This window comes from Nymphalis io, chromosome 25, assembly GCF_905147045.1.
Source record: "Nymphalis io chromosome 25, ilAglIoxx1.1, whole genome shotgun sequence".
NCBI classification, from domain to species: domain Eukaryota; kingdom Metazoa; phylum Arthropoda; class Insecta; order Lepidoptera; family Nymphalidae; genus Nymphalis; species Nymphalis io.
Window position 1 is genome coordinate 8,714,778 of NC_065912.1, and position 25,752 is coordinate 8,740,529.

At 33.8% G+C, this 25,752-nt stretch overlaps 2 protein-coding genes across 2 annotated transcripts in view; both read right to left on the minus strand.

The window, feature by feature from the left end:
* The window catches only part of LOC126778216 (octopamine receptor beta-2R), a 208,033-nt gene that overhangs the window by 128,875 nt on the left and 53,406 nt on the right, over positions 1–25,752 (minus strand). The window contains exon 2 of the mRNA XM_050501692.1: positions 6,203–6,247. The gene's annotated coding sequence lies outside the window, so the exon portion shown is untranslated. The remainder of the gene's footprint in view (positions 1–6,202; positions 6,248–25,752) is intronic.
* The window catches only part of LOC126778127 (sodium-coupled monocarboxylate transporter 2), a 279,217-nt gene that overhangs the window by 45,466 nt on the left and 207,999 nt on the right, over positions 1–25,752 (minus strand). The window lies entirely within an intron of this gene.

A 25,752-nucleotide genomic window follows, 5' to 3' on the forward strand; every position in this document is an offset into this window, starting at 1 on the left:
TTAAAGTTTATATAACGTTTGAACTGATGTTCTAATGAGATGATTGTATGTTTTATATATAAGAATGGATGTTGGCGTGCTTGAAGTTGTTCGACTCGATTGTTTGATTTTAAAACGGGGCAAGTATGAATTCCAATGATTTGTGTTTATGATTCATCTTTTGTTCAGAGTCAAAAGAATATCTATATTATTTTTATGAGTATACAGTGTACCGTGGTTTGGACTGTAATTTTTTCAATATTGTATAGTCTCCTAATTTTTCTGTATGTTCTTATTACATTATGTTTTGTGTACCTAAATAAATAAATAAAGTAACCAGGCAGGTTATGTCGGATGAATATCCACATGTAAATGGGAACCTCCACAATTGTCTTCTTAAAAAAAGATTAAGCCTGAGCCCAAAAGTGGCTTAAGATTTGGATTGGATCGCGTATGTTACTATATATCTAATCTGTGTGCGAACGCCTTAATCCGAATCCCAGACTACCTCTATGTTAAATTTCATTACGTTTCGTTCAGACTTAGACTTAGACTTTTAGACTTAGGAAGATAACCGACAGAATGACTTTCTCATTTATAGTAGAGTTTAGCTAAATAATTTATACTTCTTATAGTTTCCCTGCAATATCAATTTGGAAGAACTTACTTCGTATTTCAATCATGAAACGAAACCCGCTACGCTACTTTGATGCACATGTCCTTTAATTTTAATAATTATGACAGTTAACATCTCATATCACTTATCACGTTAGTGCTCTACTTTGCTTATCAAAATAAGAGTAGTAATATATTTATATTATTTTTTGTAATTTGAAATTATATTTGTGTTAAAATGTGTATGTTGCCTTATTGTTCATGAGGTACCCGTTCTTTTTTCTTTACTTTGTCAACTATGTAAATTTTATGTAAAGTTTATGTAAGCTTTTTATAAACTTTAAACAAAAAAACAAGTTTATATTTTATTATAGCGCATTTAGCGTTAAAAAGAATAAAATTAAATGAATAAACATTTTCTTTAAAACTTTTACTATCTACTTATAACGTCATTACACAATTTATATGATATAAAAGTTTGTCGCGAGATTTAAGTACTCGTATTTACTTCCATCCAGTCATCTTTAGAAGTCCGCTATATTGGATTTTTTTTTTTTTTTTATATCGTCGGGAGGGCAAATGACTCCACTCCACCTGATGGTAAGCGGTAGTAGAGTCCAAACGCGACGACGGCCAGTACAGACGGGAAAAACGTTCTGCACTAGCCGCCTTCGCCTTGCCGGCCCGCAAGATGCCTCTTCACGCCTCGTTTGAAGGAACCCGGGTTGTAAGAGGAGGGGAATACGTGAGCTGGTAAGGAATTCCATTTTTTGGAAGTGCGACAAAGAAAGGAGTTGCCAAATTTCTTTGTTCGCGATGGAATTGATGTCACAGTTAGGCGGTGACATCGAGAACCAGCTCGCATGGACTTAAGAAGGAAGGGGGAAGCAGGAATTAGAGAGAATAATTCCTCAGAGCACTCGCCGTGATACAGTCGATAGAAAGCGCTCAGTGCTGCTATCTCACGACGCAATTGTAAAGGTTCAAGGGTGTTTGTGACCTTTACGTCGCCAATAATGCGTACGGCACGTCGCTGCAACCGGTCCAAGGCCTCAAGTAGGTACTTAGCGGAGCCATCCCAAAGGTGCGAGCAATATTCCACGCAAGACCGTACCTGTGTTTTGTACAGCAGGCACAGTTGTTGTGGCGTGAAAAAGCGCCGCACCTTGTTCAGAACTCCGAGTTTCCGTGAAGCTGTTTTTATAACAGCCTCGATGTAATCCCTTGGACTAAGGTCGCAGCGAACGTCAATCCCCAGCATGGCGATTTTGCTTTGCATCACCAGCGGAGTACCACAGAGGGAGGGAAGAGGGGAAAATGTTGACTTTTTCGCCGTGAGAGCGCATACCTGTGTTTTCTTGGCATTAAACTCAACAAGATTATCAGAGCCCCATTTGGCGATGAGCTCTAACGTCCTATCGAGTTCAATGACAAGATTCTCCCGCCTCTCCTCAGTTTCCGCCCGCCCAGCCACTGCGCGTCCGTGGTATCCACCATGCACTGTACTATCATCTGCATAGCAATGTATGTTCCCAAGGGAGAGCATATCATTGATATGCAAAAGAAAGAGTGTGGGAGATAGCACAGATCCCTGGGGGACCCCAGCATTCACTACATAGAATTTAAAGTGACGTCACTTATTTTTTGAGTTATTCTCCCGCCTCTCCTCAGTTTCCGCCCGCCCAGCCACTGCGCGTCCGTGGTATCCACCATGCACTGTACTATCATCTGCATAGCAATGTATGTTCCTAAGGGAGAGCATATCATTGATATGCAAAAGAAAGAGTGTGGGAGATAGCACAGATCCCTGGGGGACCCCAGCATTCACTACATAGAATTTAAAGTGACGTCACTTATTTTTTGAGTTATTCTTAGCAAGCCCTTTCATTTGATACCCATTTTCTAAGAGTGTATTAAAAATAACTAGTCCGCCATCTTGGGTGTTCCGCCATGTTGGATTTAGAATGACGTCACACAGCTAACCTTGTATTGCCATCCAAATTAAACGTGTATACAAAATTTCAGCTCAATCGGTTTCAGCTTCAAAATTCTGTTGCAATTTTTCACCCGAACATTGCACATTGCAAGTTAAATAAAAGCTTGTAATAAAAATAAATAAAATACTATTAAGTATTAAGTGTATTTATTTTATTCATCAATTTAATTTTAGTTCAATCATTTGGAAAACCTCAAAGGAATTTACCGTTTCCTCATTTAACGGATTTCAAAATATCCGACATTGGCAAGCCAGTGCGAATATTTGAAGGAATTGATTACGACCAGCTGCCAAGTAACATAAGGGATGAACACAATGACTGCTACAGCGAACAATACAAATGTATTCGTTCGAGGTGAGAATGTTTTTATTTGTTAAATCTAGACCGACTATAGGTACCAAGTTCAATTGTAAATATACATTCTAGAATGAGATTACAAAAGTACCGTCAACTGTATATTACTGTAACTAGTATTAATTTTACTTCGTGGTAGATAAAACCCTACCATCTGTGTAAGTACCACATACAAATCAAATATTCTATCACAAAATACTTAATATTGTTGTGTTGCGGTTTGAAGGGTGAGTGAGCCAGTGTGATTACACAGTAAGTGGAGCGTAAGCGATATAAGGGATGGTTAATATTTTTTTCAGTGCGAATTTCCATGTGCGGTGGTGGTCACTGAGCATATACTGGTGGTAGAGCTTTGTGCAAGCTCGTCTGGGTAGGTACCACCCACTCATCAGATATTCTACCGCAAAACAGCAATACTTGATATTGTTGTGTTCCGGTTTGAAGGGTGAGTGAGCCAGTGTAATTACGGGCACAAGGGACATAAAATCTTAGTTCCCAAGGTTGGTGGCGCATTGGCTATAAGCGATGGTTGACATTTCTTACAATGCCAATGTCTAAGGGCGTTTGGTGACCACTTACCATCAGGTGGCCCATATGCTCGTCCACCTTCCTATGCTATAAAAAAAATAATTAAATAGCCCATTTGGTCTGCCTACCTATTATAAACAAAAAAATAATTATTTATATTTCAGAACACAACACTCCCCAGTCTGTGGTTACGATTTAAGGAACAAAACCTTTAAAAAATACTTCAGTCAATGCCTACTTAATTTTCACAATTGCAAATTGATGATGGCATCCGGAAGAGGAATGCATGGAAGCGATTTTAAGGATCGTATGTATATATTCGATTTCTTTTGATTTTATTAGCTTGATACACATGTGACCGAATAACGTCCAATACATGGTTTCTACGTGACGTTTTATTCATCGCTGAACACGAGAGCAGTCGCTAGAGCTGGTTGCCCTGATTCGGTCTTTGGTTAAGGTTGGAGTGTTCTATTTATAAAATTATTTCCGATCATATTTCCAAACATTATGTTCACAATAAATCATGTATGACGTCACTTTTTTAAAACATTTTATGCATATTTTGTTCAATTTATAAATGTTGTAACATATGTTACTCTCCCACGAGCCAAGGAAAATTGACAAGCCAAGGAACCGTGCCACTACTAGTTATTACCACGGTACAATCTACTCACGCATTATTGTAATGTCAATGTATAGACGTGTTCCGGTTTGAATTGTGAGTCAGATGATCACAGGTATCAGGATCAGATGTATCAACATAGATGCAGAAATAGGTTTTTATTGTTTGTACTCAGAAATGTAATCGGATTAATGATTAACGATTACTAATACAATGTATTGTAATCATCAATCATGATTACATATTAAGTTATACTTAAAACGGAAAAATAATTATCCTTAACCTTTTTTTCAGGTATAATTTTTTTCATGGGCGAAGGTTACACATGTCAAATATATTTTCGTAGTAATCATGAAACTACAGAAATTTCAACAAAATAATAGTTATTGGTTGAACTGACACAAATACTTGTTCTGTGTCATAAGAAAATTGTTATATTTATCTAAATAGATATATAAAATAATGACTGACTGACATATTAACGAACAGGCCAATCTACTGGTGCTAGCCCCAAGACCATGAAAATTTGCATACAGATTCTTTTTACAGAGTAGGTTAGCACTAAGATAGAATTATTACATTTAATCCCTTTAAGGGCATGAAAGTTTGTATGAAAATCTTTAATTTTTTAAGAAAGAGCAATAGAAATTGGTATTAAGCGATAATGAATTATAACGTGGGTACAGCCATGAGTAAAGCAGTAGCTTATAATAAATTATAAAATACAAGTAAATTAATAGCATGTAAATGATATGCTCGTATAGCTTCCTCGCCTTTTAAAGAGAGGCTTGGAGATTATTCCACCGCTCTGCTTCAATTCGGATTGATTAATATGCAGACAATAGAACGAGTAGTTAAGCGGTATGTTACCGTTTGAATACCTTTGCTTCATCATAATGGATAAGGCATTTGTCCAGCATTAGGCTACTTTACATGCTAACACAGAACAAAGAATTACAAAGAAACGACCAAGAACACTTTAAAAAACGAATATTTATCGATGTCCTAATAATCAATGTCAATGTGTTTTGTGAAGTGTTTCCGTTGTTTCGGAATGTGTATCGTATCTATACATAATCATATGACGATAAATTATAATTTTACTATCTTGTTTTGTTTTTCGTATAGTAAACTATATTTATATTAAAAAATGCACAAAAAAGGTTTTATATAATTAATAACAGCCCAATTAATTATGACAGTCAAATTACGATGAAAGTGCTGGAAACATTTTCCTGTTGAATCGCAATTCTGATTGTCTGCGCGTAAATTGAATCCTCCTATCGCTAATGGGGGTAATAAGACGTTAAATCTAACATTTTTTGCTTAATACTCCACGTGTTTGTCAGGAAGATATAATTTGAATTTATAATAGAGTATTTACCTCCTGTACCCACTTAAGTATTTTCCGATATAGCTGTAGCATTTATAGTATAATACATTTCAAGTAAGGTAACAGGCTGTTGATATCCTACTGATAAATGAATCCTTCCTTTCATTCAAATGATTATTTCATCATGGTGCTCTAATGTTCGTATATATTTGATAGATCAGCACCATTTTTAAGTTTAATAAGAAGGAGAATAAGTTTTACTGTAATAACGTACCTATTAACATTATCAAAATAAATAAAAAATGTTATTACGTGTATATTTTACACAGTCCCAATGCTGGGCTAAGGCCTCCTCTCCCTTTTTGAGGAGAAGGTATGGAGCTTATTCCACCACGCTGCTCCATTGCGGGTTCGTGGATTACATATGTGGCAGAATTTGAGTGAAATTAGACACATGCAGGTTTCCTCACGATGTTATCCTTCACCATCAAGCACGAGATGAATTATAAACACAAATTAAGCACATGAAAATTCAGTTGTGTTTGCCCGGGTTTGAACCCACGATCATCGGTTAAGACGCGTTCTAACCACTGGGCCATCTCGGCTATATGGTATATAGACAGATATTTGAACCAGTGAAGAAAACGCGGGCGTGGTGTACGATTCATTAACAAGGTATGGACGAATAGATCGGTTAGCAAATGTTTATTTGCGTTTCTAGTGAATGTGTAAACAAATCATTCAATCTTTATGGTGCATTCGTTCACTCACCGCAGACTTCCAAGCGTCAGCCGTGGCGCTGATATGTTGATGTTCCTGTAAAAATGATAAACAATGTTAATAATAATATAGAAAACATAATGAGATACTAAGAATATTACAAAGGATTGTTTAAACACCGTGACACGAGATTTTTATATATTAGATTTTTTAAATTAATTACGTTAATAATGAAAAAAAATCATTTGATAAGAAGAGGTGAAAAAGGGAATAAGCTTTTTTGTCTTTTTATAATAATATAGATTTATATATTGTTATTTACTATGATTGGCTAGACTAAAGTATTTGTAATTAAACACACAATCACTGGCACGCGCACACAGGCTTATAAATGTCTTAACTTGGGAAGCGGCAATTTTGATAAACGCTCTTAAATGACATCCGATAATGAGCTTATAAGCCGATTAGTTGATATTGATACAGCGGTTTTAATTTATAAATGGTTTGTTTTGTATATATTTAGACTTTTGGATAATCGTAACTTATCTAGAGTGAATATTAGATTTACTGGTGATAGGGCTTTGTACAAGCTCTGGGTACCTGGGTACCACCCACTCATCAGATATTCTTCCGTAAACAGCGGTACTTGATATTGTTGTGTTCCCGTTTGAAGGGTGAGTGAGCCAGTGTAATTACAGGCACAAGGTGTTCCTTGTGCCTGTAATTACACTGGCTTAACACCAGTACATAACATCTTAGTTCCGAAGGTTGGTGGCGCATTGGCGATGTAAGCGATGGTTAACGTTTCTTACAATGCCAATGGCTATGGACGTTGGTGATCACTTACCATCAGGTGCCCTACATGCTCGTCCGCCTCAATATACTATAAAAAAAAGATAAATATTTTATAGTCAAGAAGAACGAAGTTATTATTTATAATATATATGCATATAAATTTGTCCTGACTGAACTGTAAGCGCACAGCCAAATTTAATCTAGAAATTATTTGAAACAGGTTTATTTTATAACGTAAATTTTCTGAAATTTGATCTATAAAGGAGGGTTATTTTTTACGAACTTTACTAGTTTGTAATCAGGACGGGTAATTAGTATTAATAAATATAACTAATTAAATATGAGATTAATCAAAACAAGTAATTTTATATATTTACAAAGGGATCTTTCAAATTCAGATGAATTAAATATAATAATTTACTATGTTTGTGTATAAAAATTATATTACTCAGATTAAAGCTGGAATCTTAATTTCTTTTAGAAATAAGTCTTCCATTGTAACACAATTTTCATCATAACAAAAAATCTTCAGAAAATGTTTTTTTTTTTCCTGTTATGGGTAGGCAGATAGACAAATGGAATACCTAATATTAAGCTACCGCCCATAAACATTGGTAATGTAAGAAATTTTAACCTACAACGCGAATGCGCCACCAACCTTGAGAACTAAGATGTTATGTCCCTTGTGCCTATACTCTGACTGGTAAAGTAAAAGATATTCTTTTTTATTAACTGTGATGTACTGAACATTCGAATAACAATAAGTCAACTCAATTTCGTCACATTTTCACGTATTCAAAGGAACATTTATTTAATTATTCACATTTTTATACAACCGTTTTCAACATAGTCAAACAGCTAACACAGTGCATTTATATCACATCGTTAACAATTAAGGCAATTATGTCCGTGCTTGCGAATTCCGTATAATTGTAATTACACTGAGGAAGCAAACATATCTTCAAGCGTGTTATGTATTTCATTACATCTTCTTTATTTAAAAATTGTAATGATAATTGTCTAAGAAATAATATTTTTAACTTAATTTGGCTTTTTGTTTACCAATTAATTAAAAGTAATCTATCTATACATATAATAAAAATGTAACTAATCGCGTAGTTGCAGGTTGGTAGAATACACATGTGGCTGAATTTCAATGAAATTAGACACATGCAGGTTTCCTCACGATGTTTTCCTTCACCGTCAAGCACGAGATGAATAATAAACATAAATTAAGCACATGAAAATTCAGTGGTGCTTGCCCGGTTTTGAATCCACGATCACAAGTTAAGATTCACGCGTTCTTACCACTAGGCCATCTCGGCTATATTGTTAACAGAAATGTTAATTGCAGAAACTTTTAGGAACAGTTCAGAACTCCTCCCCATAAGATGAATCCGGAACAAAATGTAAGAAGATCGGACACATTGAATGACAACTGTCTGTAGCTAGAACTATTTATAGTTCCATTGAAACTTTAATTATCAATATATCAATTTTCAACGATATCGATCAATTGATTTCAATCGTCATACTAACGTTTGAAATTTAAATCAATAAATATAGAAGAACAGATCCAAAGAAAAAACATACATATTATTTTATATAAATTCAGTAAATTTCCTTAACACAAACAGAAGACATAACTGGAGTAAAACAGGAGCTATCAACTTCTTTCTTCTTTCTGCTCTTACCGCACAACGTGGGGTTGACACAGCATGTATTTTCCTGCCACTTCTTTCTGTCACTCGTTATCACAGTACTTACCCCTTTCATACACATATCCTTTCTTACGCAATCCATCCGCACTTTCTTCAGCCTCCCTCGTCCTCTATATCCTTGATGGATACGCACTCATACTCATCACCCTTCTAGTAACATGTTTTTTATCCCTCTTCGTCATATGCCCATACCACGCTAATCTATTACTCTTCAACTTTTCATGTATTGTTCCTACTTTCAGACTTCCTCTGATAAATACTCGTTTGTTATCTTATCTATTCTAGTTACACCGCACATCCCTCTTAACATTCGCATCTCTGCCACATGCTTCCCTTTGATCTTCAAGAGCATTCGTGGGTCACGAATGGTCCCAGAGACCTGTCACCATTTCAACTACGAACATATCTTGCAAAATTAGAAAATTTAAGTGGCAAAGCTGGTGGTGTGAGAACTAAAGGCCGTTGGAGTTGACGAGTCCTAAAGTGGAAACTACGCATCAGCTAATGTCATTTTTTTATAGTATTGGTAGGCGGACGGGCAAATGGGCCATGTTAATTGGTTACCACCGCTGAACGAAGTCGTGGACACCAGCTAGTATACGATGAGACAGGATATAAAAACAAACAGGGCAAAGCTAAATAAAACCGTTTAAAATATTACTTGTCTTACATTCCTGTACATGAACATGAACTGTAAAGCTGAGGACGTAATATCTACAAGAGACGACAAACGAAAATTCCACTGGAGCTTTGAAGTAATTCTTAGAAAAAGTGTTTTATCAGATACACAAAGATTTATATTGTCTAACTTCAACTCGAGACAATGGTATTATATATATGTACGTACCTTTGTTTTAGTAGTTTACAAAATAAAGTAACTATTTGGAAACAATATTATATTGTATATATATATTATATTCATCCAAAATGTAGGCGTCCTCACGCTGTTTTCCTTCACTATCGAACACGAGATGAATTATAAGCACAAATTAGGCATATGAAAATTCTTAAGCATTTGCATTTTATTTACATTTTCAACTTTATGGTCCCCTTTTATCGATCTTCAGAGAATTGACACAACCCTGACATCCATATTGAAAAAGCTTCAACATTGTTACGGTTAACAATAGCTTAGTATTTAATTATTACAAGTAACAAAAACAATACCATACTATATACAGCGGGCGACAGTGAAAATATTGACAAACCATTTTAGTGCTTAAGCCTAGGGCATATTATCCATATTTCCATGTCGATAGCATAAAATTTATAGCTATATGTGTCATCATTATCGTTACTGAAATCTTTTCTCGTAACAATGATCTGTTGAAACATCGCCAGATCCATTATGAGAGTCGTTAAATTATTTCGTATCGTTTGTTGCTCATGAGTGGAAAGTATGAAAGGGCTGGGAACGATATTACATGCGGTCAGTTATTTATATATGCGAATTTAAATAGCCCTTCTCCGTATGTATATATGATTTACTAGAAAACAATTTACCTGATAATATTACAACTTCCGAGCTACAAGGTTCACTTCTTGGCTCAAGCACTTCCCCAAAAATACTGTGATGTCTGTGTGCTTAGTTAACTTGATATTATAATCGACATCAAAATCGATTAAGTTGTGGAATAGAATAAAGGGTTCTTGTTGAAATTATTCATTAAACCAAGCGAAAATGGCACAGTGGCCAAGCACAGTAATAATATAATAGGTATTTAAAATATTCTTTGCTATTTAAAGATTGTCAAACAAAGGATTAATAGCTTGAAAGATTGCATCTTGTTCCCATAGTTAATAAAATTAATTCCATCAACGACTAAACTCAAACTCGGTTTCCTACAAATATAAGAGTGTATCACTAACTCCGATGGAACAATCAACAAACAGTTTTGAACCCAATCTAAAAATTTGCATAAAAACACACCCGGAATATTTGAACTTATCAAAATTGGTGCTAACAAGGGCTATTATGGAACGTATTTCCGCTGAGCTAACTTTGATGAAATTAAACTAATAAAGAGCATCCGGCGTCGTGCGGGCGATATTAAATCATCTCCGATTTTCCTTGATGAACACACTTTGTCAGAGAAACTTAAGTATTTGCAATTGATGAAATTTTTACAGTTGCTCGGTTAATGGAGGAATTAGCATAAATAATTATTACTTTTTTATATTACAGGTAGGCGGACAGGCAAATACCACCTGATGGTAAGTGGTCGCCTCCAAGGGGCCGCCAATCTTAGAAACTAAGTTGTTATGGCTTACTCAGCCTTCAAACCGGAAAGCAACAATACTAAGTATACAAAGCAAAAGACTTTACCAACTTATTACAACTTTCTAGACTTAGTAGATTTGAATGCGCATTAATTGTATTAAATTGGAAAAAGAGCTTGTTTAATATGATTCATAAGATTGAAATATTTAATATTAAGTATGGCTTAAAGCTTAGTAATTTTATTATTTTGCTAAGAGCCTTAAGCAGTATTGGATATAACATATTGGATAAAATATTACCCAATGTTTTGAGTGTGACTTCCCAGATATGTAACGTTGTAAGGTTTTTTTGTAAAATACATCGTAGTTTTCCACCAATCCAAACAATATTTTACCTTATCTCAATTGCTTTTAGTTTCTAAAATATGTTTATCAATCTTTATTCACATATAAATATTATACGTAGTATATTAATTTAATTTATCTCATTTTTTGGATTAACAAAATATCTTTTCCATTATAATTTATATCTTTCATACAATTCATTAGTGAAAAAGTAATCAAATATCTCTGAATACTATCTAAAGTACTCCGGACGAATACGCTGACAGCGCAAACGAGTTCTCGACTGAATTAAAAACTACAGAGTAATTGGAGCGCAGATGTTTCAAATATTATGGAGTATATAAATATTTTTGTATAGGTAGACACTTTTTTTTAATAATAATAATCATTTATTTGCATGAAAATTGCATGAATGCTTCAATCAAAGCGTTTATCTCAACCGGTCGCAGTAATTAATTTAATTAAATAAGTTAGAATCAAAAATCAAAGTACTTTATTCAATACAGAACCATTACACTAACATATTGATATTCAAATGAGAAACTGAGAAACCGGTTCGCAAAAGAAACACCCTGACCTGAGAAGAACCGGCGAAATTATTTTTTGATGTTTGATATTGCATATTATTTATCTTTATAATTATCAGGGAGTGTTGTTTTATTATCTGCCGCACTTTATTGCTATTTATTATTATTATTATCATAATAACATTCATTTTTTTTTAATGTTTTGTTTTATATATTATATATGTATGTTAATGTATATATTATTTAGTTATATGTATGTATATTTAGCTATAATACTGTATATATACATTTATATTTATTTAAAAAATAAAAATTGAGATGATTAGCACACCTCTTTACCGCTTTATTTATTTATTTATTTCATGTCCTTCACCCAAAGGTTGTCTGGAAGAGATCGCTCTTTTAGCGATAAGACCGCCTTTTGTACAAAATAGTTTTCGTTTTTTTTGTGTTTGTATTTAAAATGGTTCTGTAACTCTTTTGGTGTACAATAAAGCATATTCTATTCTATTCTATTTGATAGAAGCTCTCACGTTTTTTTGTGCATTTCTAATTTTTCTTGTTCTCAATTGAGCCGAAATTCGTCAGCAGCATTGCAGGTTGAATTTGGTGCTAGCACAACTGAGTTTGAACATTTTTAATATGTATTTATAATTTCACCTCGTTTTAAGACTTGGTTGGGCTTGTGCGAGCCTGCAAGCCTGTCTGAGTATTTACAAAACTCATCACATATTCAACCACCAAACATAGTTCGAAATATAGATTCTACCGAGAAGGCAAGAAAGGAAGAACACTTTTTTACAGTAAAAAAACGAATGTTATAATATACAATTATATTTTATTTAAACATAAACGAATACTAATTTCAAAATACCCATAATTTATATAATCCTGTACAGTACAATGAGATTTATTTATTAAAAATAAGCAACAGGCAGACAGCATTGAACCAACTTATGTGTATAACGCAATTGAGCTTCCAAACTTTTATTCATTCCCTCTTTTCGCAAATTAATGTTTTATTTCGTTGTAATTTGTAAATCTGAAATATTTATTCAAAACATTATAAGTAAATTGATTCAAAATTGTATAACTAAGGTTAACATAATAAAAAAGATTCGTAATTCGTCTGCGAAACCTTTAAATCTTATTTATAAGTTTATAGAAATATAAATTGGTTGAATGAAGTGTTTCTTGAGTTTTCGCCAGCGTTTATATAACTAAAATACTAGTGATTTTTTAAACATAAATCTTAATATAGTTAATAAAAGCTTCTTAGTAGGGTGAGTGAGCTAGTGTCACTACAGGCAAAAGGGAAGTAACATTTTAGTTCACAGGGTTGGTGGCGCATTGGCGATGTAAGGATCGGTTAATATTTCTTTCGGCGCCAAGCTGGTGGTGACAACTTACCATCATGTGGTTCATTAACCGTACTTCCTATTTCATAAAAAAAAACAGAACAATTTCTGTCGGTTTTGTTAGTGCACTATAAATACCGATAAAATAATTATTCTTCTGGCTTCTGTCGTTTCATGTTCGTTTTACAAAAATTCACATAAAAATTATACATTACATATTTAGTCAGAGTCTATCGAAACTAATGCTGGGCCGACTGTACTTTCAAACAGCGGTATTATGTATTGATATATTATGAATTTCCAGTACAAATAATGTTTGAGACAGTGTAATTACAAGCACATACAAGTCTTTGATCCCAAAATTATAGGCGGTTTAGCGATACAGAGAAGTGTTTTTGTTCTTGCACCCAGAAAGAAATAGGCACCAAATTCCTGTGTTACAATTATATGATAGATATTTTTAACTTGTAAATCAATACATTTAATTTAAATAAGACACGTTATATATGATTATTTAAACTATAAAAAATTGAAGTTATTGCTTATTGGCGTTCAGCAGAATTAAATTATATACATTTTATTTTTTTGATTGATAACTTTGTATTTGAAATATAAATAAAATAACAATTTTTAAGCTTTTAAGCTTTACATTTAATGTGATCATAAAAGTGATTCAAAATTACTCGTAAAAGCCTATTTGAATAAAGTGTATTTTAATTTTGATTCCTAATATAAATTAAAAATTAAAAGTAAAGAGGTTGTTTAAATACTAAGCTAGCAATAAATTCTAAGCTTTGAAAATTAATGATCTGTTTTCAAGTATAAAATAAAAGAATATGGAACAGACGAAGGCATTGGTATAAGAATATAATATTATTTTCAAAGTTGTGCGTTTTTTATGAATACAATTTGTTCTTAACTTTTAGAGGTTACTGTTTATTAATTGTTTAATTTCTATTAGTAGTTTTTTATTTAATTATTCATAATATTTAATTATCATTTTGCATCCACTACATATATTTTATCCTGAACTAGTTTTTCGAACGTACGTTAGAGGTGGGATGAAAGGAATATAGAAACATACGTCCTTTCTTGGGATTGCCTCATATCAAATCTCATCAAAATTGTTTTACTGATTTGGCCACGAAAGCGTAACAGACAGACAAACAGACATACTATCGCATTAATAGCATTAGTATATAGCTCTAGTTACTGTTATTATTTTCTTAAATATATATAAACAAATGAATTGTCTGAATTAATATGTACAAGAAAATTTCGGAGTAAATTACATCGAAACATTTAGATCCCCGCTACGTTAATAATAGCCAATTATACTATTAGATTCAATAAGATCACAGTGCGAGCCAATGTTTGGCATTAATCAAGCAATTACGCGTCACCGATCAGCTGTGCCAAAGTCATGACGCCAATTATTTCAACTCAAACAATTCTAGTCATACAAAACTATTCGCATACATAAAATATCGCATTGTTTACAATTAAGAAACATTAATGTATTTTATATATTTTCTTTTATTGTTTAGAGCAATATTAATTTTTTTTTTAATTTTAATTTCTATACAATCGTGTTGTTCATGCCTTAGCGAACATTTTGTATGTGTGTTTTTGTATGTCTTCATGTAATATCATTAGAGACGTAAAGCCTGTAAATGTTCCACAGCCTCCTCTCTTCCTCCATAGTTCAGAGCTTATTCCATCACGTTCCCTTGCAGTGGATACGTGGAACTTCATACAACCCATGCAGGTTTCCTCATAATGTCTTCCTTCACTGCCGAGAATGAAATGATCATTTACTTCGGTAGTAGTAAAAAAAATATACATATATCCAATTACAAAAGAGAAAATTAGTTAATTTGTTGTAAAAAGTAATTAAATAATTGTAATATTTCTTCTGAACTAATTTGCAACATTTTTTCAATGTTCATGTAGAATCTACAATGAAATAAATTCTAACTAATATCATGATAGCGAAAATTAGTTTGTTTGTATGTTTTACAAAGTAAAAAACCTGGGCTAAGACCACCTTTCCTTTTAAGAAGAAAATTTGGAGCTTCTTCCACCATGCTTCAATGTGGGTTAGTGGATACACAAGATTTTCACCCGATACAGTATGTATGTTTCCTAATCATGTTTTTCCTCACTGCCAAACATGAGATGAATTATTATATAAGCTTAAATTAATTACATGAGAATTCAGTGGTTCTTGATCGGGTTTAATCCCGCAATCTTCGGTTAAGGACCACGTGTTCTAGCTACTGGAATGGGGGGGTCTTTAAGTAGACGATAACAGCCCAATTAACCATCCCTATCTATCCATTGTACATGCACCACCAACCTTCGAAACTAAAATTTAAACGGGAACATAACAATACTAAGTATTGTTGCTTGTCTGATAAGTGGTTGGTACCTACCCAGATGGGTTTTCACGAAGCCCTACCACGAAGTGCACGAAAACTCATTTCTTCGTGCTTGAATTATAGCCCGTGATGTTCTTTGGTCAAAGTGAAATCATCTCATCTCTTTCTTCTCTTTAAAAAGCCGAGATGGCCCAGTGGTAAGAACATGTGAATCTTAACCGATGATCGTGGGTTCAAACCCGGGCAAGCACCACTGAATTTTCATGTGCTTAATTTGTGATTATAATTCATCTCGTGCTTTACGGTGAAGGAAAACATCGTGAGGAAACCTGCATGTGTCTAATTTCACTGAAATTCTGCCACATGTGTATTCCACCAACCCGCATTGGAGCAGCGTGGTGGAATAAGCTCCAAACCTTCTCCTCAAAAAGAGGAGAGGAGGCCTTTAGCCCAGCAGTGGGACATTCACAGGCTGTTACGGTGTTACGGTTACGGATGTTCTTTAGTATGATAATATGACAATATTAACTTTACTCTAAAATTCAACAAAGTAATAGAATTTTTACCCCTTTATTAAACTTCTTTTAGACTTTGAATATCATTTGTATATTTGAATAAATGAATACTGTTTGCTAATTTTTGTCCTCTTTCATTATGTCAATAGCGAGCACTCCGTGACCTCGTTTGCTTAGTTGGACTACGAGCAGACATTTTCGACTATTTTTGTTACTCTTCCGTTTTTGGGATTAATATGTCTCTGACCTATAAGATCAATGCAAAAAATAATTATATGCATCGCTTATTTAATGACTGTTTAAACAAAGCATACATTACATTATTAAAGCATAAAACATGCCTTTAGAGTGAATTTTAAATATTTTAGTATTTTGTAAGATTTACTTAATCTTATATTAATTATGTATTTGCAAATCTTTAAGTAAATTCTGTATCTATTTTATTTTTAGATTTAATTTGATTCCATGTCTCCAATGATAGCAAATACTCTTTCAACAGCAACCATTTTTTTAATTGGTTGATTAATTATATTTGACCCAATTTATTATTGGAATGTTAAGAACTTGAATTCCAATAAGTATATACATACATCACATGCTTAGACATTAGCTATCTAGTTGCTGAGGAATTCTTTTATCTTTCTGAGTGAGAATTCAGAAAACGTATTCGAAACAACAAGATAGCAACGTTTAAAATGCAATCTAAAGAAACTTCGGGGAAATATTTTATCTTTAAGTACATAAATAGTTTCATAGTTTTCAAAGATATTTCATAAAAAGCTTTTATTAATTATCCAAGTAATCAGCTATTATTCGCTAAGCTCAGCTACCATAAAAGGTTTTATCTAATAATAAGTGGTAACTTTATATTTAATCCTATAAAGCGACACATAAGTGCTCGTTAAAACCTCAATGAAAAGAGTTTATTTTGAATGAATATTTACCTATATACTAAGTGTTATGGCGATCGTTGAATAGTGGAGAAGTTAAAATGCTAAAGCGCTTTTTAACAAAGACTATTCCATGATGCGCCGAGATGGCCCAGTGGTAAGAACGCGTGAATCTCAACCGATGATCGTGGATCATGTCCTTAATTTGTGATTAAAATTCATCTCGTGCTTTACGGTGAAGGAAAACATCGCGAGGAAACCTGCATTTGTCGGATGAAGATCTATCACTTGTGTTTCAAACAGGAAGGCAAGCAGTGAAATAATTAGAAGCGGTATATGTATGTTTTTGTTACAAGAAGTTTTTTTCTAGATCTCTCTTTACAGATTACTAGAGACAATTTATCCATGTGTTCGTATTTTCTGTTTTCCCGTTACGTGACGTCACGGCCCTTATTATTTGTTAGCAAGACACTCACGAAACTTTGCGTGGAATTTATCTCATTAGTGAATAATCGGCTTTATTTCACCATAACTTGTTAGTTCAGCGGATATCGTGACAGACACGAAGAGTACCCGTACAACAGAGGTTTTATTTATTTTATTTTATCAAATAGGATGCCAACGTTATATATTTAGAAAAAAAACATTTGTTATTGCACGTATTAAAATATTTAAAGTAAATATCAATTATAAGCTCAAAAAAAATTTAAGTGACGAAAAAAGAAGAAACATAATAGTTATAAGCCAAATATATTATTTTAATTTTGATATTGTTAATCTATTTATATATATTTAATTTTTTGCTTATAATAAGTCTCGTTATTGGTGCTTAAGGAAATGTAGTTTAATCGGAAATCCTGATTATGTAATTAAATTATGCTAAATTTGTATCTGTCACTAAATAATAATAATAATTAATTAATCCTCGCGCCCAAACATGAGACAAATTTTACACTTATAATTCCTATTTACATACACCAAAATGCGAGGTTCTTACTTTATTTGAACTCGAAATCTATAGTTTAGGTTTATATGATTAACTACTGGGCTATATCGACTCAGGCTAAGTGTAATACACTTCACAATTAAAAAGTGTAGCCTGAAAATTAAGACAAAATTCAATATTTCCTTTTTATTTAATCTAGTTTCTGCCCACGGATTCGCCCATGTTTGAGGTACAAAACAGAATATTCTGTGCCCTCGATAACGTGTATGCAAAATTTCAGGTTGATGTGAAAGTATAACAAACAAACAAGCTCACTTTCGCATTTATAATATTAGTAAGGATGCAAAAGTACGTGTTTCTGACGGCATTAAATGCAAAATTATGTAACGTTATGAAATTCTTACATCGTCTCTCGGCTCTGTTGTCTCAATTGCTCTTGATATTAGATGAAATATAATATCTCCAGAAATTGCATTGTCATATTAAAGCGACTCATCATTTTCTCCGAGACTCTATTGAAATTTATTTCCATCTTGTAAAACGAACTGCCACAAACTTTATTATAGTGGACTCAAAGGCTTGCAATAGTCAGAATTTTAGCATGAGCTATAAATAAATTGTAAAATATTGATTCTGTTTACGCTAATAATTAATTTTCTTTTATAAATAAATAATATTAGATATAAATGTGTTTGTTTTTTTTTATACATTATGTTAAAGATCGGCGGAGGGGCAAATAGACCACTTTATTGTAAACGATCACCACTGCCCGTAGACATAGGCGATGTAAGAAAAATTAACCATTACTTACATCGCGCTACCAACCTTGGGAACTAAGATGTTCCTTTTGCCTGTAGTTACACTGGCTCCTTCACCCTTCAAACCAGAACGAAATAATACAAAGTATTGCTGTTTGGCGGTAGAATATCTAATGAGCGGGTTGTATCTTTTCAGACGTGCTTGCACAAATCATCCTTACCATACAATTGATTTACCTTTTTAAATATTTTATTAGACACATTAATAATAGCATTCATAAAATGTATTTAAAAGGAGACAGAAGGGAGCAAATAACATGATTCCTTGATTTTTCGTACACTATACAATGGTCCTCATTATTTGTACTTACATTAAAAGAACTATTACTAAAATAAATGATGTAACAATTAAATTAAAGGACGGAAGCTGAGCTAAATACTATGACATATATTGTACACAGTGCTGATTTCAGCTTGCTCCTTACTTGTAAAAATTACAAAATAGAGCCAACATTTAAAAGATAATCAAATTAATAATAAAAAAGTTAAATAACTGCGCAGGAGATTTGATAGTGTGAAATATATGTGCTCTCTCTATTGCTTTAGTTGTTATATTCCGATGAGACCACGATCCAACATGATCGTAGAGACTTCAGGCACTAGGCCAACGGCTTTACGTGATTTCGAAAAGCAACTTAAAACTCCGAAATGCTACTGCGAATTTCGACAGAAAAATGCAATAACTTTTCATTGGCCCATTTCTATCTTGTATCTAACTACCGCAAACGAACGAGACAATTTAAATAATAATATTATATACCTTATAACAGGTTTATAACTATTTATACCAAAATATATTAAGATTAAATCTATGTCATATTAAAGGGATACAGAAATGTCGGTCCAACGCTTATCGACATATTGATTGGTATTTCTGTGAAACCATTGAACTGATTACAATAGAGGCATAGCGGCGGGAATTATGTAGCAGGACTATTAAATTAATTTACGTAGAAAATTATGTAATGTGATATGATGATATGTTATAATTTTCTAAATTTTATGATAATATCTTAAATATTTAAGTTATATATATATATATATATATATATACATTCTTGTTTGTAACTAGATTTTAAATAATAGATGTGCCCGTCAACATTCCTTATTTAAATTTAAAATAAACGGATATACCTGATTTAAAAAAAGGCCAGGGATATTGAGTATTGTTTCTACCGAGACAGACTTGCCCAAAACCCTACCATCAAGTTTTTTCCTCATAACCTTAAAATTTTTGTTTGAAGAACACCAAACATTTTGAAAAGATAATCTTGCCATGTGATGTAACGCTACCAAAGGTTTTGGAAAAACGGCCAAAAACTCTGTAGTTAATCTTTTCAATTTAAATCACATAGAAATGTTAATTTCATCATCATCATCATTGACGAGCCGGTTGGCGTGGTTGGTAGAACACTTGCCTTTCACGCCGAAGGTTGTGGGTTCGATTCCCACCCAGGACAGACATTTGTGTGCATGAACATGTCTGTTTGTCCTGAGTCTGGGTGTAATTATCTATATAAGTATGTATTTACAAAAGAAAAGTAGTATATGTAGTATATCAGTTGTCTGGTTTCCATAGCACAAGCTTTGTACAAGCTTAATTTGGGATCGGATGGCCGTGTGTGAAAAATGTACCAGGATATTATTATTATTATTATCATAACCCTTTTCGCGTCCACTGCTGGACATAGGTCTCTCCAATGGCACGCCACTGAGCTCGATTTTCAGTTCTAAATCTCCAACCGCTGCCAACCACCTTGCGTATATCGTCACTCCACCTAGCTGAAGGGCATCCTACGCTACGTTTGCCAAGGCGTGGTCTCCACACCAGAACGTGTCTACTCCAACGGTCGTCGGTTCTGCGACATATGTGTCCAGCCCACTGCCACTTCAGCTTACTAATCCTTTGGGCTATGTCGATAACCTTGGTTATCTGTCGGATCACCACATTAGGGATTCGATCCTTCAAAGAAACTCCGAGCATAGCCCTCTCCATAGCTCGCTGAGCGACCTTAAAATGGTGGACCAAACGCACTGTTAGTGTCCACGTCTCGGCTCCGTAGGTCATAACCGGTAAGACGCACTCGTTGAAGACTTTTGTACTCAAGCATTGCGGTATTCGTGACGAAAAGACTTGACCGAGTTTTCTATACGCTGCCCAGCCCAGCTGTACTCTTCTTGCGCTTCCCCTCGAAATTGTTTCGACCCAACTGCAAAGTTTGCCCAAGGTACATACTCCTGAACAACTTCAAGAGGAACTCCGTAAAGAGCTATTGGTTCCGGACTGAAGTGTTCATTGATCATTATCTTGGTTTTCTCCAAGTTTATCCAGAGACCAATTCGAGCTGAAGAATCAACCAGGCTGCTCAGCATATATTGCATGTCCTGCACAGCTTCTGCCACGATGACGATATCGCCTGCAAATCTCAAGTGCGAGAGGTACTCGCCGTTTATGTTTATGCCCCGCCCTTCCCAGTGCAGCGTCTTGAACAAATCCTCTAATGCATTAGTGAATAAAATTCGGTGAAATGACATCCCCTTGTCTCACTCCTCGATGCAAGAGGATAGGGTCAGACTGCTGATTCTGTACTTTGACGGTCATAACAGCAGCGTCATACAGGCCTTACGTGTTAAATGTTAATTTGGCTGTACCTATATTTAATGACAATTTATCTAAAGACTTTAAAGCTCAATGCGCTTAAATTATAAATTGATATAGCCTAATGAAATATAGAATTTAATTAATCGTAAAATTAAAGTTCGCTTGATTGAACGATTTAATCAATAAACGCGGGTAGAATATTCAATGATATCGGTTCGTTAAAGTAAATTTTGGTGAAATAAAATATGTTCTCTATTAATTTTGATTATTTTACTTTGCTTAATTACATATTTGAATAACCAACTTGGTTACTTGGGGCAGTTTGTACATTATGGGACTTAAATAAGAACTCTTTGTTACGTTATAAGTATGATTGCTGTTAATAAATATTGACAAGAAATAAGTAAAGAAACAGCCCACAAATCTCCCACAGCTGGGTAAAGGTCTCTTCTCATCTTAATATGAACGTTTTAGAGTTTATGTTATCACGCTGCCTCAATGCGAGTGGATACATGTTTAGTAGAATCACCGTAACAGCCTGTGAATGTCCCACTGGTGGGCTAAAGGCCTCCTCTCCCTTTTTGAGGAGAAGGTTTGTAGCTTATTCCACCACGCTGCTCCAATGCGGGTTGGTGGAATACACATGTTGCAGAATTTCAGTGAAATGAGACATATGCAGGTTTCCTCGCGATGTTTCCTTCACCGTAAAGCACGAGATGAATTATAATCACAAATTAGGCACATGAAAATTCAGTGATGCTTGCCCGGGTTTGAACTCACGATCTTCGGTTAAGATTCACGTGTTCTTACCACTGGGTCATCTCGGCTCGCTTAGCAGAATCCTCTGTTGTATTTCCTCCACGCTGAGCAGATATGTCTGTAGATTCATAACTATTTCAAATTTCATTAATGTCCTTTCGGCAGTTACAGCGGACCGTTACAGCGGTCAATCTCAAGGTTGTGTGCACAGTATAACTGTGCACAAGTTTTGCCGCAAACTAAAGTACACTTTTTTCTCTCTGAGATAACGAAATCGATACTACAAACAAGTAGACTTTACATTATTTTCGAGGACCAAGAGTATAACACTGCTAACGTCTTTATCAGATAATGGGAAATTCTTGACCTTAAACTGAACAACTTTAATTGGAATTTAAATCCAGAACCTCCGTGTCAATGGTCTTTCAATCTAACCACTAGACCGACGAAGCTCTTAATAAAAATAAGTTTTTATCGAAGGTATTGTAAATACAAAACCATGAACTGTAAATAGGTGCTTTGTTTTCATCTACACCTTGACAGCTTAATCTATTTGCGAAGTTACTTCCGCACGGCACTATGTTTTATAACTATTGATTACTTCGATCTTTAAATTTTAATAAGCAAGAATGTTTGAATAAGAATTAATTAAAAAAATAAAATACGTCATAAGTAATTTGCTTGCATGTATATTTCAAATAAACACTTGACAAATTTTAATTATAAGTTAAGAGGTACATATGTACATGTTACAGTTTGTAATTTAAATTAAATATGTCTAAGTCTTTTCGCTTTGCTCAAATAAGAGAGCGCTTAAAATAAACACGTATGAAGTCTTTTAGTATTCCGTATTCCCTTGGTGAAAAACTAGCTGTTAAGAGTAAAACATGTTTGTCACTAATTGTCACTAGATGGCGTTGATTCACTATTTGAAATTCCTGAATCAAAAGTTGTCTAAGTTTTTTTGTAATAGTACGTATACGTAATGTCAATGTTACAAAATTGATCAAAATTATTAAAGCACTGTGAACAGTGAATTATAGGTATTATTTCGTTCATCATTTGATTTCTCCGAGTACTTTGGGAGTAAGCACTAGCTGAACGTGCGTATGTAGTTATCGGTGGAGTCCTTACTAACTTTTAATGCGAAAGTGAGTTTAATTGTTTGCATTTTACGTCGTCGTCGAAAATCGTCGTGAAATTGGCATACAAGTTGTCAATTGTCAGGTTCAGAAAAAGAAGATAGGGTAACTAATACATATCACCGCCTTTTACACGTGAGAAATCGCTGGAAAGTATTTTTTACCGACGCTACAAATGAGATCACATTTATGTTTTAGAAATATATTATTCAATGAAAGAAGACTTGGAAGTCTGTTCTTATTGGTCTTTGCAATTTATGATAAGGCAGAACTGTGGTCATATAGAGCATTGTTTTTGTAGTATTTATTAAACTGCGTATAACATAGCATACTAGTAGCATAACTGTAAGTATTAAAAAATCGGAAACGTTCTCGACGCAACCGAAATGAAATACGTAGTCTTCCTAAGTGAAATTGACTTATATTATTTAATAATAATATGAGACACTAAACATTTTATTAAAAAATCTACTTTATTTTACAGATATAAAGCCTAATTTGCAGTGCATTCGGAACAAAACTATCCTAGCACCAGGTCGAATTGCCATTTATATTACAATTTTGGGCATGACTTTAAATTTTGTGTAAATTGATGTAGCTCTTTAATGGTAATAATCTATCCCAAAAAACACTATAAGAAACTCCAGTTTCATGAATATCAAATTCAAAATGCATTCCACAATTCCAGAATCCTCAAACAGTGAGATGTGACTATGAAAAAAATATCCTTCCTCAGACAATAACGCAGACAGTTTTGTCCCGGTTTTATTGTGATTCAGAAACTCACTTCACAATGTGGTCGCGTTCCATTTAAACTGGTACACTGTGGTTCTTATTACACAAGGAATAGAGAATATTTTTTAACGAATTACACCACTTTTGGTGACCATGTAATACAATAGTGAACTGAAGTTATTTTTTAACAAAACTACGTTCGTGTTGGTTGATTATATCAACGACACACCTTATAAATATATAAGGTTTTAAAGTTTCGTCATTCCATATGAAAGTATCCAGGTGTATCCAACTGCTAGTTAAATCTTTTTTTTTATAATCGGTGGGTGGACTTGCAAGGACCTGATAGTATATAGTCTATATCGCCTATAAACATCTGCTCAGTATGAAATATTAAACATTACCTAAATCGTCAATGCGCCACAAACCTTGGGAACTAAGAAGTTATATCCATTGTGTCTGTAATTATGTTGACTCACTTACCCTTCAAATCGGAACAGAACAATACTAAGACATTTTCTTAAGCGGTTGAATAAGTGATGGTACCTACCCAGGCAGGCTCGTCTTTAATTTGAAGCCCTTAAAAAGTAAAGGGTTATAAATTTCAAATAGCTAACTAATTTTTTTGCGAGATTAAATCGAATATATTAGAAATTATGTCAGTCCATGAAAAATATTATACCATTGATTCTTGCGTAATCTACATTCCATAGCAACATACATGTAAATTTTAGAAAATTACAATTCAAAAGTGATTCTCAAAGCTTACTTGGATAAAGTATATTTTTATTTTATTTGGATTATTTTTCTATCATTCTGTTCATGTTTGCGCAAAAATATAGGTCTACTCAATATGTTTCAAAAAAAATAAATCATCTGTTTCAAATAACAAAGCGTTGATAGTTATCTCGTTATTAAAATATTGCCTAAAATTTAACCAATAATGTTAGCATATAGCTCGCTTTGTTATTTATATTATGTTAACGATTCTTTAACCGGCGATATTCTAAATGAAACGATTTACTATTTTTGTTCAATAACAAAGGATTCTCTGAATATAATTTTTATTTTTATAACAACCATCTGTACTAAGAGCAAACGTGGTAGTAATCAAAGTTTTACTATTTTGGTTATGATCTTATTTAACGAAATTACCTTAAATAAAGAGCAGTGATTGTCTAGTGTTATTAAATGATGAATTTTCATATGCTAAATTTGTGTTTATAATTCATCACGTGCTCGGGAGTAACTACAGGCACAAGGGATACAACATCTTAGTTCCCAAGGTTGGTAGCGCATTGGCGATGTAAACGATGGTTAACATTTCCTACAATGCCAATGTTTATGGGCGTCCGCCTACCTATTCTATATAAAAAAAAACAGAAGTAGACAATGTTACATTCGCAGTATTTCGGAAAACATATAAACATATGGTGCTGCGCATGATCTCTTACTGACTGTGTCAAATAGCGTCCCATCAATTAATGAGAGTGTTATTTTATGAATCACATATTGTGCACACACATAAATTTAAAAATATATTTTGCACAGTCGATATAATTGAGCCTTTTTTTATTATTATATATTATTTTATTATATATATTGAGATTTTACCTTTGGGATGGCTCCGCTAAGTACCTACTTGAGGCCTTGGTCCGGTTGCAGCGACGTGCCGTACGCATTATTGGCGACGTAAAGGTCACAAACACCCTTGAACCTTTACAATTGCGTCGTGAGATAGCAGCACTGAGCGCTTTCTATCGACTGTATCACGGGGAGTGCTCTGAGGAATTATTCTCTCTAATTCCTGCTTCCCCCTTCCTTCTTAAGTCCACGCGAGCTGGTTC